We start from the raw sequence: 15,800 nt of genomic DNA on the forward strand, positions 1-15,800 counted from the left end.
GCCACTCCGGACAGCAGAGGTGTCTGTTCCGTGGCGTCACGGGCACCAAACCCAGCTCGGGTGGGAACCAAGAGGGTCCCCTCGTGTTCAGGGCCCAAAGTGCCATCTGTAGCATCTGCCCGTCCTTCTGCGTGCCCAGAGCCTCCTTCTCGGGGCCCAAATCCTCACGTTTAGGGTCCCAACGTGTCTTTTATCACTCCCGGCCTTGGTTCAGGGCCCACAGTTTCAGTTTTAGGTGGAGCTCGTTGCCTGGCAACAACCAGCCAGAAGTTGGTGGGGAGTCAGTGGACCCAGGACAGCCAATGACATTTGAGGAGGCGGGGCAAGTCATGTGATTGATATGTAAGCAGCCAATCAAGCTTGGAGGCCTGCAGGAAAGGTGGCAAGATTTGACCAAGCTGGGCAGCGTTCAGGGGCGGGCTGTGCTGGCTGCGCCAATCGCGCCTGGCAGGAGAGTGGCACACGGGGGATTGATAAGCATCTTGACCAATCATTTGATAGGAGTAGCCAGGAGGAAATCCCAGACAGCCAATCAGAGAAAAGAGCGCCTCAGGGCAGGGTGGGCCCCAAACCAAGGCAGAGTGACAGCCCAGGCAGCCAATCCCAGGCAGGATCACCTCAGAGCTGGAGACTGACGGCCCTCGCGACCAATGGTGGCGAAGAGTGATGTGAGCAGGAGGCGGCTCCGCGGACGGCCAGGCCGAGCTCTGACATGGCGCCCGTCAGGCCTGCCCCGAGCTCGAGCAGCCCCGGCCCAGCCTCGGGGCCCCTTCCTCTCTGCCACCCTCCCCGTCCCTCTCCTCCCCCCGGCCACCCCCATGTTCCAGGCCCCGCGTCTCCGTGGCACCACCCGCTCGCACAGTCGGTATCCCGGGCCGTGCCGCTGGAACGCAGCCATTGGCCATCCGGCTTCTCGCCGCCACCGCCGACCGTGTCCGACAGGTGTGGCCCCTGCTGTCCCCTGGGCCACAGCCCCCGCCGTGGGGCAGAGGCCCCACCAGACCCAGAACCCGCCATCCTGACAGGGGCTGAAGAGGCCCCAGCGTCTAAGAAGCCTCATCTCTGCTCTGCCTCGTGGATGGTGGGAAATGCCCCGTGGTGCTGATAGAGGGAACTAACCACATAGCAAGTGTCTAGCTTAGAGCTTTGTGCAGCCTATGATATTAGAAACAAGGCCTTACTGAAGACAGCAAACTCTGCAAAGATAAGAAGTTCTGCAGCATCCAGCAGCATCCTTGAGTGGACGAGATAACAAGAGTTAACGTACCTTCTTTATAACCTGGCAGGTTGTAAAGTTTTATAGCCTCACAGGCTGTCAAGTTTTTTCCGCATGTCAGCACAATGGAAGCAGAGCTGCTGGCAGTGCAGAGCCCAACCCATCTGGGCTGCTGAATCCAGGCGAGATATTGCTACCCGGCTGGAGAACCTGCCTGTGAGAGTGCGCCGCTCGGAAGCTCATGTGCCCGAGAGTCGGTCCACTGAAGAACCCGATCCCAACAACCAGCTGGGGGATCGAGCTGCCCAGATCAAAGTGGCTGAGGTAGATTTGGACTGACAAGATGAAGGTCAATTATTTATGGCCCATTGGGCCCATGATGCCTCAGGCCATCAAGGAAGGGATGCAACATATAGATGGGCTCGTGATCGAGGGCTGGACTCGACCATGGACGCAGTTGCACAGGTTATTCACCATTGTGAAACATGCGCTACGATCGAGCAAGCCAAGTGGTCGGAGCCTGTGTGGTATGGGGGGCGATGACTCAAGTGTAAATATGGGGAAGCCTGGCAAATTGACTATATCACATTGCCACAAACCCGCCACGGCAAGAGCTCTGTGCTTACAATGGTGGAAGCCACCACTGCATGGCTGGAAACATACGCCATACCCCACGGCACTGCCCAGAACACTGTCCTGGGCCTTGAAAAGCAAGTCCTGTGGCAACACAGCAGCCCAGAGAGAACCGAGCCAGACAACAGGACTCCTTTCTGGAACATCCTCGTAGACACCTGGCCCAAGGAGCATGGCATTGAGTGGGTCTGTTGCATCCCCTGTCATACACCAGCCTTCGGGAAAACTGAGCTGTGCAACGGACTGTTAAAGACTGTGCTCAGAGCAACGGGTGGTGGAACTTTTAGAAACTGGGATTCAAATTTAGCCAAGGCCACCCCAAGAGCACCCGGGTGCCCAGGCCTGAGCTGGCCCTGAGCCTCCCAAGGGGACACCCTGACCTCCCTCCCCAGGCGCAGGGTCACAGTGGGGCCCTTTGTGACCTCACATTGTGACACCCACTGCCCTGCGTGTGCTCAGCGCAGCTGCGGGCCCCAGCCCGCACTGTCCAGCAGGACAGCGACACGACAGGGTGTGAGCACGGAGCTGGCGAGAGCCCCGAGCATAGCCCACGTCTTTCAGAGATTCATAGAATTGTTTTGGTTGGAAGCGACGCTTAAGATCATTGACTCCAACCACAACCTAACTCTAGCTGCCGCCGGTAGACTCCCTGCTGCCCCTGGCAGACTTGCAGCAAGGAGCTCCTGAGCGCAGCCCACATCTTTCCCCAGCGAGGAGCGCACAAGTGCAGCCCACATCTTTCCCCAGCGAGGAGCACACAAGTGCAGCCCACATCTTTCCCCAGCGAGGAGCACACAAGTGCAGCCCACATCTTTCCCAGCTGCCTCTGGCAGACCCAGAGTGCTGAGGCATTTCACCAGAGCTTCCACCTTCCCCCAAATGGCGGAGAGACCCCCCAGCCGCCCCAGGATGGCTCAGCTGAAAAGACCCCCCAGCCGCCCCAGGCTGGCCTGGCAGGAGGAGGATGGGGCTCCCCAGGAGGTCAGACCTCCACCGCAGCCCAACCAGGTGGATGTGGTCCAGCCACTGAAAATCGGTGAGTGAGAGGCCCTGATTGTCTGGGCACGGTGGGGACCAGCAATCGCTCCCTGCTCGATGCCAGGATCATGTTTCCCCACACGCTGGCAGGGAGGTTCCCACGGGTGGTGGGCATGATGCTGCCTGAAGGCCAGGGCTGCACCGAGCTGGGAGCCGGCTCCAGCACAACCTCTGTGGGCAGAGGGGACCCAGCTCCTGCTCCATGGCATGGGCAGTGAGAGGCAGCTGGGCAGGCGGAAGGCAGCCATGCTGTGGGACGGGGACTTTCCTGCCTGTCTGAAGCGAGTTCCTCACCTGCTGCACTGGGTGCTTTCCCCATCCTGCTTGGCTCCAGCATCGCAGCCCGTCTGCCGGACACCCTCCAGCCCTGAACACGCACGGGAAGACTGTGCCGGGGAAGCGGGCACGGGGCTGGACAGGCGGCAGAGCTCCTTCTGCTCTCTCCTGCTGCTAGACCCTCTCTGCAGCCCTCCCTGCTCTCCTTTATTAGATGCTGATTTGTTACCAGTGAACGAATTTCTAAGGGGATACATGGACTTCATTGTGGCTTTTCTCAGCAGTGCAGAAAAGGTAACCGCAGCCGTTTCAAAGGCAGCTGTGCTGGCATCTACTGACAGGGGCTCTGCAGCGGGGCTGCTGGAGGGTGCCGGCTGGGCAGAGCTGCTTCTCCCAGGTCTTCACATGGCACCGCACCCCGATGCTGCGGTGCCGCTGGGCGTGTGTTCCCCGTCTCACAGTCCCTGTTTGTCTCTCTGCTCCCTGGCTCCCAGGAGGAAAGCCAGAAGATTGGATTTCTTATGGGCATCCGTGGCCTGTGTGACACCAGCAGGCGCCGCCTCTCGCCAAGGGGCCTAGATGTCTTCTGCCAGAGATACAAGCTGGCAGAGAATATCAAGGTGAGGGGATACCCAGCGGCTCTGGGGAAGGGATCGAGGCCCCCTGGCACCGGCACCCTGTGAGGACAAGGCTCGGGCAGGGCCGGCGGCTGGTGGCACTGGGTGCTGGCAGCTGCCAGGTCCCATCCCGGCTGTGCTCTGCAGGTGCTGCTGGAAGAGGAGCCCAGGGACCAACTGCGCACCTCACTGCGGCAGATCGCCATGCGTGCCATTGCCGAATTGAGGTACCTGCCCATCCGTACTGGGGACCCCTGCACGAGGTTTTGAGGCACTGCTCCCAGCACCTGTGTGCAACTGGCTGCTCTCTCTCTTTGCAGCTCAGTGGACAGGGTGCTGGAGGGCAAGGAGACAAGCCTCCTCCAAGCTTGCTTCTCCAGTGTCTTCTTGCTTCCACCAGAAGCGGAGGACATGGACCGTTACCTCTACTTAGAAGTAAGTGCTGCATGAGCTACAGGAGCGCCCAGTTTCTCTGTCTGCTCCCTGCTACCCCGTGCTGCGATATGACCAGAGATCCAAGGCAGGGCACGTTCTCAGCTCTGCTGTCCCACCCTCAGCCCTTCGTCCCCTGCCTATGGGCCTGGCCACATCGAGTTTTGCAGGCTGCTCTGCCCGTAGCAGGTTATTTGCCCCTGAGTCGCTCCCAGGCATGGCGAAGCAGCGCAGGAGTCGTCCCTTGGTGCTGGGAGTACACATCAGTCTCCTGGGAGTGAGACGGATGGCAGGAAACACGGCAACAACTCGTTGTCTTCTTGCAGACCATGCGGGCCATGGACAACATGCTGGAGGCGTTGTTTCTCAACTCTCGTGCCTCCAGAGTCAGCAAGCTGCTGCAGAATATCTTCCAGGTCTGGCGTGTGCAAAGTTGGGGCTTCACAAGGGCTGTTCCTCACCCTGGGGGGACGGGGTGTCCATTCTGGAGTGGACAGTCCCACTCTGTGCCATACACAGAGCGCATTGCCGGGAGGGTGCCCACCTGCCCAGGGAAGCAGGGGCTGCCCGCCAGGCTTTTCCGCAGCACAGTAGCCGCAGAGGGTGGCATCTACCTTCCTGCCTGGCCACAGGGCTGGCCCAGGGCATTTGTCCCAAGCCTGCCAGGGACCCCAGGGCAGGAATCCCACTACAGGCTTTGCTCGAGACTAGAGGAAGCCTTAATGGAGTGGGCGAGTCCAGCCCAGGAGTTGAACGGTGCTACTTCTGCTAGAGTGGGTGGCTGCTCCCAGGGCTCACCAGCAGCTTCTCTCTTCCCAGATGCTCTTGAGTTTCAGCAGCTCTAAGAGAGCACACGTGCGGCAGAGGGCCCTGGGGAGGATTGAGGAGCTGTGCTTTGTGTTGGCGGAGAATCCCACACTGGAGGTAAGGAGCCAAGCACTCTCCGGCCTGGCTGTCTCCCCACCCCTGCACCCCAGAGCAGCCTGCAGCTCTCCCCACACGGGGCTGCTGCCCAACCAGCTGCTTTGGGAGCTGTGGCCAGCACAGCCCTGCAAAGCCCTGACTGCCCCCGGAGCCAGCCCTGGACACACGCTTGGGTTCGGGCCTTTGGCACCAGCTGCCTACCCTCAACCCTTCTGCTGTTCTGCCTCCCTTGCCCAGGCCCAGCGCCTCTCTCAGAGATGCACAGACGGCAACGTCCACTCTGAAGAAATCGAGATCCCGGTGCTGGGACAGCTGCTGGGGCATCTCCTCCTTTTCCAGCATTCCTGGGAAGGCACAAGAACTCTAGCTCGAGATGCTGTTCGGCACCTCGCTGTATTCTTGGCTGGACAAAACAGTAAGAGAAGTTGTGTTGGGCTTCATCCCTCTACACACAGACATCTCGCCATGGGTCTGCTTCTCTTCCTCACCTCCTTTGTCCCTCCCAGCTGCTTCCCATAGCATCCCAGCTGTCATTTTGCTGCAGCAGCTGAGTGCTCTCCTGTAGTCCAGCATCTGTTCTCTGCTGTTCTCCTTCCTCCCTCCTCTCAGGGTTTTGAACCCCACTGTTTTGTGGTTCCCAGAGCCAAAGCTACTGCTGATTGCCATGTCCCAAAGCCATGTCTTCCCTGCCAGTGAAGAGCAGATCTATCTCTGCGTCCTCCCGGCTAGCGCTTCCAGTGCTTGTAGCAAGAAGCTATTCCTGACGCCCTCCAGAATTCTACTTGACCACTTCTGCCCTGCCATCTTGAGGGCAGATCTCAAAGTGGTTTGGGAAGTTTGCCGGCAAAGCTGCTTTGTCTTACTGAGTTTTCTGTGTTTCCCCACTGTTCAGGCAGGAGGAATCAAGCACAACCCCTCTTGGAAGATCCTGACAGCTCCTCTCAGGATTCGCTAAAACTTGACGTCATGGTAAAGAGCTTTTGCTGGCGCTCTTGTTGGTGGCATCAGCAGGGGACTTGTGTGAGCAAAGGCCTCCACAATCAGCGGAGCTGACATGGCCTCCTTGTCCCTGCTGAGAGGGTTCGTGCTGTCCCCACGCAGGGACGACACGAGGGCTGCGCTCCAGTGTCCCAGCAGCAGCGCCAGTCCTCCTGGTCACCAGCAAGCCCTGCTTGGCGTCAGGGCCAGCACCCTGTGCCCATGAGCCCAACCCCTTCTCCCTCACCCCGAGGCCTCTCTTCTCATCCTCCCCAGCAGTCACTGCCGCCCCTGCTGCCAGCTTTGCTGCGGGCACTGCCGCCAGCACTGCCGGGCGTCTCTGCCCGGCTGCTGGCACTGCCCGGCTAAGCAGCAGCATCAGGGTACTTGGTGAGACATGGCTTCACTTCCTCCCTTCCTCCCTTCCTTCCTTTCTGCCTTCCTGCCTTCCTGCCTGCCTGCCTGCCTGCCTGCCTTCCTTCCTTCCTTCCTTCCTTCCTTCCTCCCATAGTCCTGTGCGAGTTACCTCAGAAGTTCTGAGAGGACAGACATCGTCCTTGCCTTCATCGAGGCGATGAGAGACACCAGCATCTTTGACAAGATGGGGGCAGCAGACTTGCTGGACATGGTCATGGAATTCCCTGACTTCTGGCTGGCGGATGTAAGTGGCCTGGCGCTGGATTGCCCAGCCCTTCAGACAAGTCAGGCCTTGTTCCTCTCTCCATCCCTCCCTGCCACCCCCTGGTGTCTCAGGAACCTGAAGCCACCTGAAGGCGGCAGAGAGGGATGGAAAGGGCAGCTGAGGAAATGGCTGCATTCCAGTGGCAGCACCATCCTCACCTGTGTTCCCTCCAGCTGCCAAAGATCATGAGGTGCATCCACGGAAACCTGGAGAGCATCAGCACGGCACCAGCGCGGCAGAGCGTGGAGTCCCTGCTTCTCCTCATGGCTGACAGGAGACCTGGGAAGGTGCTCACGACGCTGCTGAGGATCGCTCCACCAGGAGACAGGTACCGGCCCCAAAAGCCATGAGGCCTCGTTCCCTGTGGGGAGAAAGGCCCAGAGACACTCTGGCTGCCAGAACCAAGGAATCCTGCAGGACAGCCCCGAGGAGCAGGACCCTCCATCCCACCACGATTTCCAGCCCTGGGGGTCAGCCAGGCCCGCAGCAGCCAAAGCTGAGCAAGCCAGCCCAGAGCCCCCCACCACGCTCCTGCCAGCCCCACGGGAGCACCAGCTCAGCCCTCTGCTGCTGCCCAGGGCATCCCAACCGTCCTGCAGCGCTGAGCCCGGCCATGCTGCTGTGGCCGAGGCTGCCCTGCTGACAGAGCGCTCTGGCTTGCAGAACTGTCATGGCCATGTGGGAGGTGATGGTCTCCACACCCCGGCCTCTGAAGAAGATCTTAAAGAAGTTGCACAGAAGACTCCTGGTGACAGACTCCCGGTTTCCCAAAGGCCTCATCAGTGGGTCAGAAAGACATGACATGGTGAGCAGGCTGGCGTCAAGGGGAGCCGTGTTGGCAGCTGGGGCTGGGGCAGTGCGTGAGGCGCTGGCTTGGCCTTGGGTGGGAGTCAGGCAGTGAGCGAGTGCTCCAAATAGCCTCCCTGCCTTGCTGGGGCCTGATGGCTGCCTGGGGAGCTTTTCAGGCACGGAGGCTCTCCAAGCCATCTGCCCCTTGGGGCCTGTGGGAAAAGGGGACGGCTGAGCAGGGCACAGGGAGTCTTTGTTTTTCTTCCCTCCCTGCCCTAGCCCTGCTCTTCTGCATCCCTATTGGTGTGCCCATGGCCACCACCTGCCAGGACGCTGCCGCAGAGATTCCTGTGCTACCACCTGCCAGGAAGCCAGACAGGAGACTGGTGCTCAGCGAGCAGCTTTTTTGCCAGGGTGGTCTTCGACTCTTTCATGAAAACGAAACTGTTTTTCATACAGGCGAGAAGAATACAGTTCCTCCTGCCACAAGTCGTGGGGTTGCTTGACTATGGCAACACAGAAATCAAGAGGAAGGTCCTGGCGTTCTTCCGCAGCACGATGGGTCACCTGAAGAGGGACGAGACCAGCTCCATCACTGAGCAGCTGGTGGAAAAGCTCCTGCCCCTCTTTGACGATGTAAGGCTGATGTAGGAGCCTGAGCCCTGCGGAGACTCAGCCCAGCCCCGTGGGCAGCACTGGGAGCAGGGTGTGCTCCCCTGGGCTCTCCTGGGATGGCTTCTGGGCTTTGCAGCCCAGCACAGCTCCCTGCTGCACAATCTGACCCTGCAGCATCTCCCCTCACGTCAGCCCCGATACTGCCTCTGCTCACTGTGGGCAGACAGCTGCTGGATTTGAAGACCAGCTTTCCTCCTTCCTCCCAGGAGTCCAGCCAGCTGCGAGAGCTCTCCATCTGCCTCTTCAGAGAGTGGGTGCAGTCAGTGGTGGGGCGTGACAAGAAGAGGATGAAGAGCTACGTGCGCCGCGCACTGCTCCCCCTCTTCTTTCATCTAAGCGACCAGAGCGACAGCGTGGCCAAGGTACGGCTTTCCACGCTGAGCACTGAGGCAGAGGAGGGCGTGCTGACACTACAGGTGTGGCCTGAGCACCAGGGGACAGGGCTGCTGGCAGCCTCCTCCAGCGCAGCCCACAGAAAGGGTCCCTGCAGACCCAGCGCGAGCGGCAATAGAGAAGCTGCCACGGCCATTTCCACCACCTGCCCTACCTGGTCCCGCAGGGCTTGGCAGCAACCCGTGGCCACCCAGGCCTGAACAGGCATGTCCCTACGGGCTCCTCAGCTGTCTCTGCAGGTGCTGGGGCTCGAGCTTCGAACCTCAGAACCTGTTCCCCAAGGCTGTGCCCAGGAGAGCCCCAGATGTTTGGGCCAGGACATGTCTCTGCTCCCAAAGGGCAGGATCATCCCAGGAACAAAGCCCGGAGGAGGGGGACACCGGGTCTCCATCCCCAGGCCATGGTGCCATCTCCCAGCTTCTGCTGTTCTGCAGGCCGCCAGGGAAGCCCTCCTTGCTGCAGCAGAGCTGCTCGAGTGGAAACAGCTCAAACGCCTGACACAGACACAGCAGACATGGCGGATTGGAGAGTGCTTGGTGAGGAAAACCTCCAAGGCCCAGGGCCCAGGCCGGATGAGGGCTGCCTCACACGTCTGGGCGGTGGGCTCTGCAGATGTGCCTCGCCTGCCCTGCTGCAGCCCCAAGCTGCATCCTTGTTGCCTGTCCTCAAGAACAGAGCCCCCAAGGGTTCTTCCCTCTGCCCCGCACCCAGCAGGAGGGAGGGCTCTCAGCACCCCTGGAACCCCTCTGACTGTGTCTCTCTCTCAGCCTCAGCCCCACAGGGCTCCTGGCTGGGAGGCGGGATTTGCCGGGGGTGGGGGGAAGGGGAATGGGGGTTCCTGGGCGGAGGGACTGGTCCGGCCAGCTCGGGGTGGGGGGCAGACAGTGACATGCTCATCCCCTTGTGCTCTCTCCAGCTGGAGCAGGACAGGAGCAGAGCTCAAGAATACTTGAGTCAGAGCCTGCTGTACCTGAAGGATGCTCAGGCCAGCTTGCGAGAGGCGGCTGTGAGGTTCACTGGTGAGTCACAGCCCCCGGGGTCCCTCTTTCAGCAGCCTGGCCCCAGTCCCCGCCGCTGCCCTGGCACAAGGAGCAGCCCTGTGGCTGCCAGAGCCCTGACTGCCCCGTGCAGGGCCTTGGCCTCCTCTCCCAGCCCTGCCCACACAGGTGGGCTTGGTGGCCGCCTTGCTCGGTCCCACCATCTCAGCTACTGGGCTCCTCTGGGGTCAGCTCTGATGACGGGGAGGGAGCAGGGCTCTGACCGAACTCTGTGCCCAGGGCTCGCTGCGCGGCCCCTGAGGGACCGAAGGGAGGAGGAGAAGCTGGCTGAGATCTGCAGCGGTGAGTAGGGAGCGTGGTCGGGAGGGGATGCCTGGGGTTCTCTGCAGACGTGGGAGGTCATCTGGGCTCTGCTTCTTTCTGTTGCAGCCCTTCGACCCTTGGAGGAGGACAGTGAACCCTCCATCTGCTCCCTGGCATCTCAGACCATCCTCATCCTGAGAAATCCAAGGGAGCAGCCAAGATGGCGACGGACCCTGCGAGGCCTGTGCTGCTGGCGCCGCTAATTTAGGTGGAGGAGCAGCTCTCCTTGGGAAAAACGGCTGGATTTTAATAAAGAGCCTTTCTTGAAGTTGGGTTTAAAGTCTGCCTTTTCCAAGGACCCCAGAAGCTCTCTGATTGCTCTGGCACTTTTGATAGCGCAGCCCAGCATCACGGGCAAGGGTGACGTAGCAGACAGGAACACTTGCAGGGAGGCATCTCAGCCCTGTGGTGTGTCACCTTGCTCTGTACTCATCTGAGATGGCCCACGTCATGAGGAATGGGCACGGGGACATTGGTTAAAGGAAGAACTTCCCAGTGCTGCATTTAGGCAGTTTCCGTGGGGTGTTACTCCCAACATGAAGTGACAATCCCCTCTCTTCCCGGCTGGCGATGCTGTGCTGGATGCACCCAGGACATGGGGCCGTCTTGGCTGCCAGAGACACTGTTGGCTCATGTTCAACTTGACGTCGACCAGAACCCCCAGGTCCCTCTCCGCAGAGCTGCTCTCCAGCATCTCATCCCCCAGTCTGTCTGTACAGCCAGGGTTGCCATGTCCCAGGTGCAAAATCCAGCACTTGCTCTTGCTGAACTTCATGCGGCTGATGATTGCCCAGTTCTCCAATTTGTGCAGATCCCCCTGCAGGGCCTCTCTGCCCTCAAGAGTGTCAACAGCTCCCCCAAATTTGGTGTCATCAGCAAACTTGCTAAGCAATCCTACAAGTCCTGAGTCTAAGTCATTTATGAAGACATTGAAGAATGCTGGCCCTAAGACAGAGCCCTGCGGAACCCGCTAGTGACTGGTCACCATTTGTGATTTAATCGAATGCCTCGAGTAATTGTCATTATTCCGAGTTACCGCACAACTTATTCGAAAGTTAACTGTGCCCTCACCCCACCGAGTCAGTCGGGATGAGAGGGAGAGCCTGTTTGGAAGTTTTCACAGTTTGGGGACAGAGGCCAGCTGGGGGCTGGGGCCCCCGGGGCTGGGGGCTGTTTCTGTTCCATGCCCTTGGCCTGGTGCTCACAGCTGGGAAAGGACTTTCCAAAATCCTGCTGGGAGGAGCCAGATGTGGCCACTCCCAGCACAGCCTCAGGGTCTGCTGCCAACCTGCCCTCAAACCATCTCTTCCCAGCTGGAGTCACTGCCAGTGTTGCTGTTCTCCTTCGGGCAGCGTGGTGCTCACCAAGCACAGCCAGAGCTGTTCCTGTGCCAGGAGGAGACTTCGCACAGAGCCTTGGCTGATGGTGACAGTTCCCACCAGCCGTGCAGCTCTGGAAGGTCCAGATGCCACAGAGGGGACACCGACTGGTTGTCATTTCTCTTGCAGGAACAGGGTTTAGCAGCAGAAGGGAGGCAGGACAAGAGGGTCCATGAGGTCAGAAAGCACATCAGTCATGGCAACAGCAGAGGGAGAAGAGAAAGAATGCAGTGACCTGGCTGGGACAACACTCCTGAGGTAACATCTGCCACACGAACACAGAGACAGACAGAGGCCTTGGTGGGTTCTGGAGCAGGTGGGAAAGGTGCCTGTGAGGCAGGAGAGCACGGGCAGATGGGGGACAGAGGTGGAGACAGAGCGAAGAGCCGGTGTTGGCAGTGAGGACATCCTGCTGTGCAGGTGCTGCTGAGGTCACAGCCCCCAGAGCAGGTGACAGACATGAACGGGCCACTGGCTCCTGCTGGTCCCCGGTGGAGCAGAAATCCCCCTGCAGCCTCTGGAGCTCCACGCGGGAGCAGTGTCAACACCACGACGGTCCTTTCTCCACCCCTTGTTCCACCCCATGGACGTCAGGCTCAGGTCCCACACGATCCAATACGTCCTCACCAACCACCGCTCCCCTTCCCGCCCGTTGATGCCACACACACACAGTTGCCCTCACTCCATGGCCCGTCCCTGTGAAACGTCCATAAAATGTCACAACTCCCCGTTGAGCTCGTGGAGCCCGGGACTTTGGGCTCCGTTTGTTTCGTGGCCACTCCGGACAGCAGAGGTGTCTGTTCCGTGGCGTCACGGGCACCAAACCCAGCTCGGGTGGGAACCAAGAGGGTCCCCTCGTGTTCAGGGCCCAAAGTGCCATCTGTAGCATCTGCCCGTCCTTCTGCGTGCCCAGAGCCTCCTTCTCGGGGCCCAAATCCTCACGTTTAGGGTCCCAACGTGTCTTTTATCACTCCCGGCCTTGGTTCAGGGCCCACAGTTTCAGTTTTAGGTGGAGCTCGTTGCCTGGCAACAACCAGCCAGAAGTTGGTGGGGAGTCAGTGGACCCAGGACAGCCAATGACATTTGAGGAGGCGGGGCAAGTCATGTGATTGATATGTAAGCAGCCAATCAAGCTTGGAGGCCTGCAGGAAAGGTGGCAAGATTTGACCAAGCTGGGCAGCGTTCAGGGGCGGGCTGTGCTGGCTGCGCCAATCGCGCCTGGCAGGAGAGTGGCACACGGGGGATTGATAAGCATCTTGACCAATCATTTGATAGGAGTAGCCAGGAGGAAATCCCAGACAGCCAATCAGAGAAAAGAGCGCCTCAGGGCAGGGTGGGCCCCAAACCAAGGCAGAGTGACAGCCCAGGCAGCCAATCCCAGGCAGGATCACCTCAGAGCTGGAGACTGACGGCCCTCGCGACCAATGGTGGCGAAGAGTGATGTGAGCAGGAGGCGGCTCCGCGGACGGCCAGGCCGAGCTCTGACATGGCGCCCGTCAGGCCTGCCCCGAGCTCGAGCAGCCCCGGCCCAGCCTCGGGGCCCCTTCCTCTCTGCCACCCTCCCCATCCCTCTCCTCCCCCCGGCCACCCCCATGTTCCAGGCCCCGCGTCTCCGTGGCACCACCCGCTCGCACAGTCGGTATCCCGGGCCGTGCCGCTGGAACGCAGCCATTGGCCATCCGGCTTCTCGCCGCCACCGCCGACCGTGTCCGACAGGTGTGGCCCCTGCTGTCCCCTGGGCCACAGCCCCCGCCGTGGGGCAGAGGCCCCACCAGACCCAGAACCCGCCATCCTGACAGGGGCTGAAGAGGCCCCAGCGTCTAAGAAGCCTCATCTCTGCTCTGCCTCGTGGATGGTGGGAAATGCCCCGTGGTGCTGATAGAGGGAACTAACCACATAGCAAGTGTCTAGCTTAGAGCTTTGTGCAGCCTATGATATTAGAAACAAGGCCTTACTGAAGACAGCAAACTCTGCAAAGATAAGAAGTTCTGCAGCATCCAGCAGCATCCTTGAGTGGACGAGATAACAAGAGTTAACGTACCTTCTTTATAACCTGGCAGGTTGTAAAGTTTTATAGCCTCACAGGCTGTCAAGTTTTTTCCGCATGTCAGCACAATGGAAGCAGAGCTGCTGGCAGTGCAGAGCCCAACCCATCTGGGCTGCTGAATCCAGGCGAGATATTGCTACCCGGCTGGAGAACCTGCCTGTGAGAGTGCGCCGCTCGGAAGCTCATGTGCCCGAGAGTCGGTCCACTGAAGAACCCGATCCCAACAACCAGCTGGGGGATCGAGCTGCCCAGATCAAAGTGGCTGAGGTAGATTTGGACTGACAAGATGAAGGTCAATTATTTATGGCCCATTGGGCCCATGATGCCTCAGGCCATCAAGGAAGGGATGCAACATATAGATGGGCTCGTGATCGAGGGCTGGACTCGACCATGGACGCAGTTGCACAGGTTATTCACCATTGTGAAACATGCGCTACGATCGAGCAAGCCAAGTGGTCGGAGCCTGTGTGGTATGGGGGGCGATGACTCAAGTGTAAATATGGGGAAGCCTGGCAAATTGACTATATCACATTGCCACAAACCCGCCACGGCAAGAGCTCTGTGCTTACAATGGTGGAAGCCACCACTGCATGGCTGGAAACATACGCCATACCCCACGGCACTGCCCAGAACACTGTCCTGGGCCTTGAAAAGCAAGTCCTGTGGCAACACAGCAGCCCAGAGAGAACCGAGCCAGACAACAGGACTCCTTTCTGGAACATCCTCGTAGACACCTGGCCCAAGGAGCATGGCATTGAGTGGGTCTGTTGCATCCCCTGTCATACACCAGCCTTCGGGAAAACTGAGCTGTGCAACGGACTGTTAAAGACTGTGCTCAGAGCAACGGGTGGTGGAACTTTTAGAAACTGGGATTCAAATTTAGCCAAGGCCACCCCAAGAGCACCCGGGTGCCCAGGCCTGAGCTGGCCCTGAGCCTCCCAAGGGGACACCCTGACCTCCCTCCCCAGGCGCAGGGTCACAGTGGGGCCCTTTGTGACCTCACATTGTGACACCCACTGCCCTGCGTGTGCTCAGCGCAGCTGCGGGCCCCAGCCCGCACTGTCCAGCAGGACAGCGACACGACAGGGTGTGAGCACGGAGCTGGCGAGAGCCCCGAGCATAGCCCACGTCTTTCAGAGATTCATAGAATTGTTTTGGTTGGAAGCGACGCTTAAGATCATTGACTCCAACCACAACCTAACTCTAGCTGCCGCCGGTAGACTCCCTGCTGCCCCTGGCAGACTTGCAGCAAGGAGCTCCTGAGCGCAGCCCACATCTTTCCCCAGCGAGGAGCGCACAAGTGCAGCCCACATCTTTCCCCAGCGAGGAGCACACAAGTGCAGCCCACATCTTTCCCCAGCGAGGAGCACACAAGTGCAGCCCACATCTTTCCCAGCTGCCTCTGGCAGACCCAGAGTGCTGAGGCATTTCACCAGAGCTTCCACCTTCCCCCAAATGGCGGAGAGACCCCCCAGCCGCCCCAGGATGGCTCAGCTGAAAAGACCCCCCAGCCGCCCCAGGCTGGCCTGGCAGGAGGAGGATGGGGCTCCCCAGGAGGTCAGACCTCCACCGCAGCCCAACCAGGTGGATGTGGTCCAGCCACTGAAAATCGGTGAGTGAGAGGCCCTGATTGTCTGGGCACGGTGGGGACCAGCAATCGCTCCCTGCTCGATGCCAGGATCATGTTTCCCCACACGCTGGCAGGGAGGTTCCCACGGGTGGTGGGCATGATGCTGCCTGAAGGCCAGGGCTGCACCGAGCTGGGAGCCGGCTCCAGCACAACCTCTGTGGGCAGAGGGGACCCAGCTCCTGCTCCATGGCATGGGCAGTGAGAGGCAGCTGGGCAGGCGGAAGGCAGCCATGCTGTGGGACGGGGACTTTCCTGCCTGTCTGAAGCGAGTTCCTCACCTGCTGCACTGGGTGCTTTCCCCATCCTGCTTGGCTCCAGCATCGCAGCCCGTCTGCCGGACACCCTCCAGCCCTGAACACGCACGGGAAGACTGTGCCGGGGAAGCGGGCACGGGGCTGGACAGGCGGCAGAGCTCCTTCTGCTCTCTCCTGCCGCTAGACCCTCTCTGCAGCCCTCCCTGCTCTCCTTTATTAGATGCTGATTTGTTACCAGTGAACGAATTTCTAAGGGGATACATGGACTTCATTGTGGCTTTTCTCAGCAGTGCAGAAAAGGTAACCGCAGCCGTTTCAAAGGCAGCTGTGCTGGCATCTACTGACAGGGGCTCTGCAGCGGGGCTGCTGGAGGGTGCCGGCTGGGCAGAGCTGCTTCTCCCAGGTCTTCACATGGCACCGCACCCCGATGCTGCGGTGCCGCTGGGCGTGTGTTCCCCGTCTCACAGTCCCTGTTT

The sequence above is a fragment of the Caloenas nicobarica genome, chromosome 11 (assembly GCF_036013445.1).
Source record: "Caloenas nicobarica isolate bCalNic1 chromosome 11, bCalNic1.hap1, whole genome shotgun sequence".
Classification (NCBI taxonomy): domain Eukaryota; kingdom Metazoa; phylum Chordata; class Aves; order Columbiformes; family Columbidae; genus Caloenas; species Caloenas nicobarica.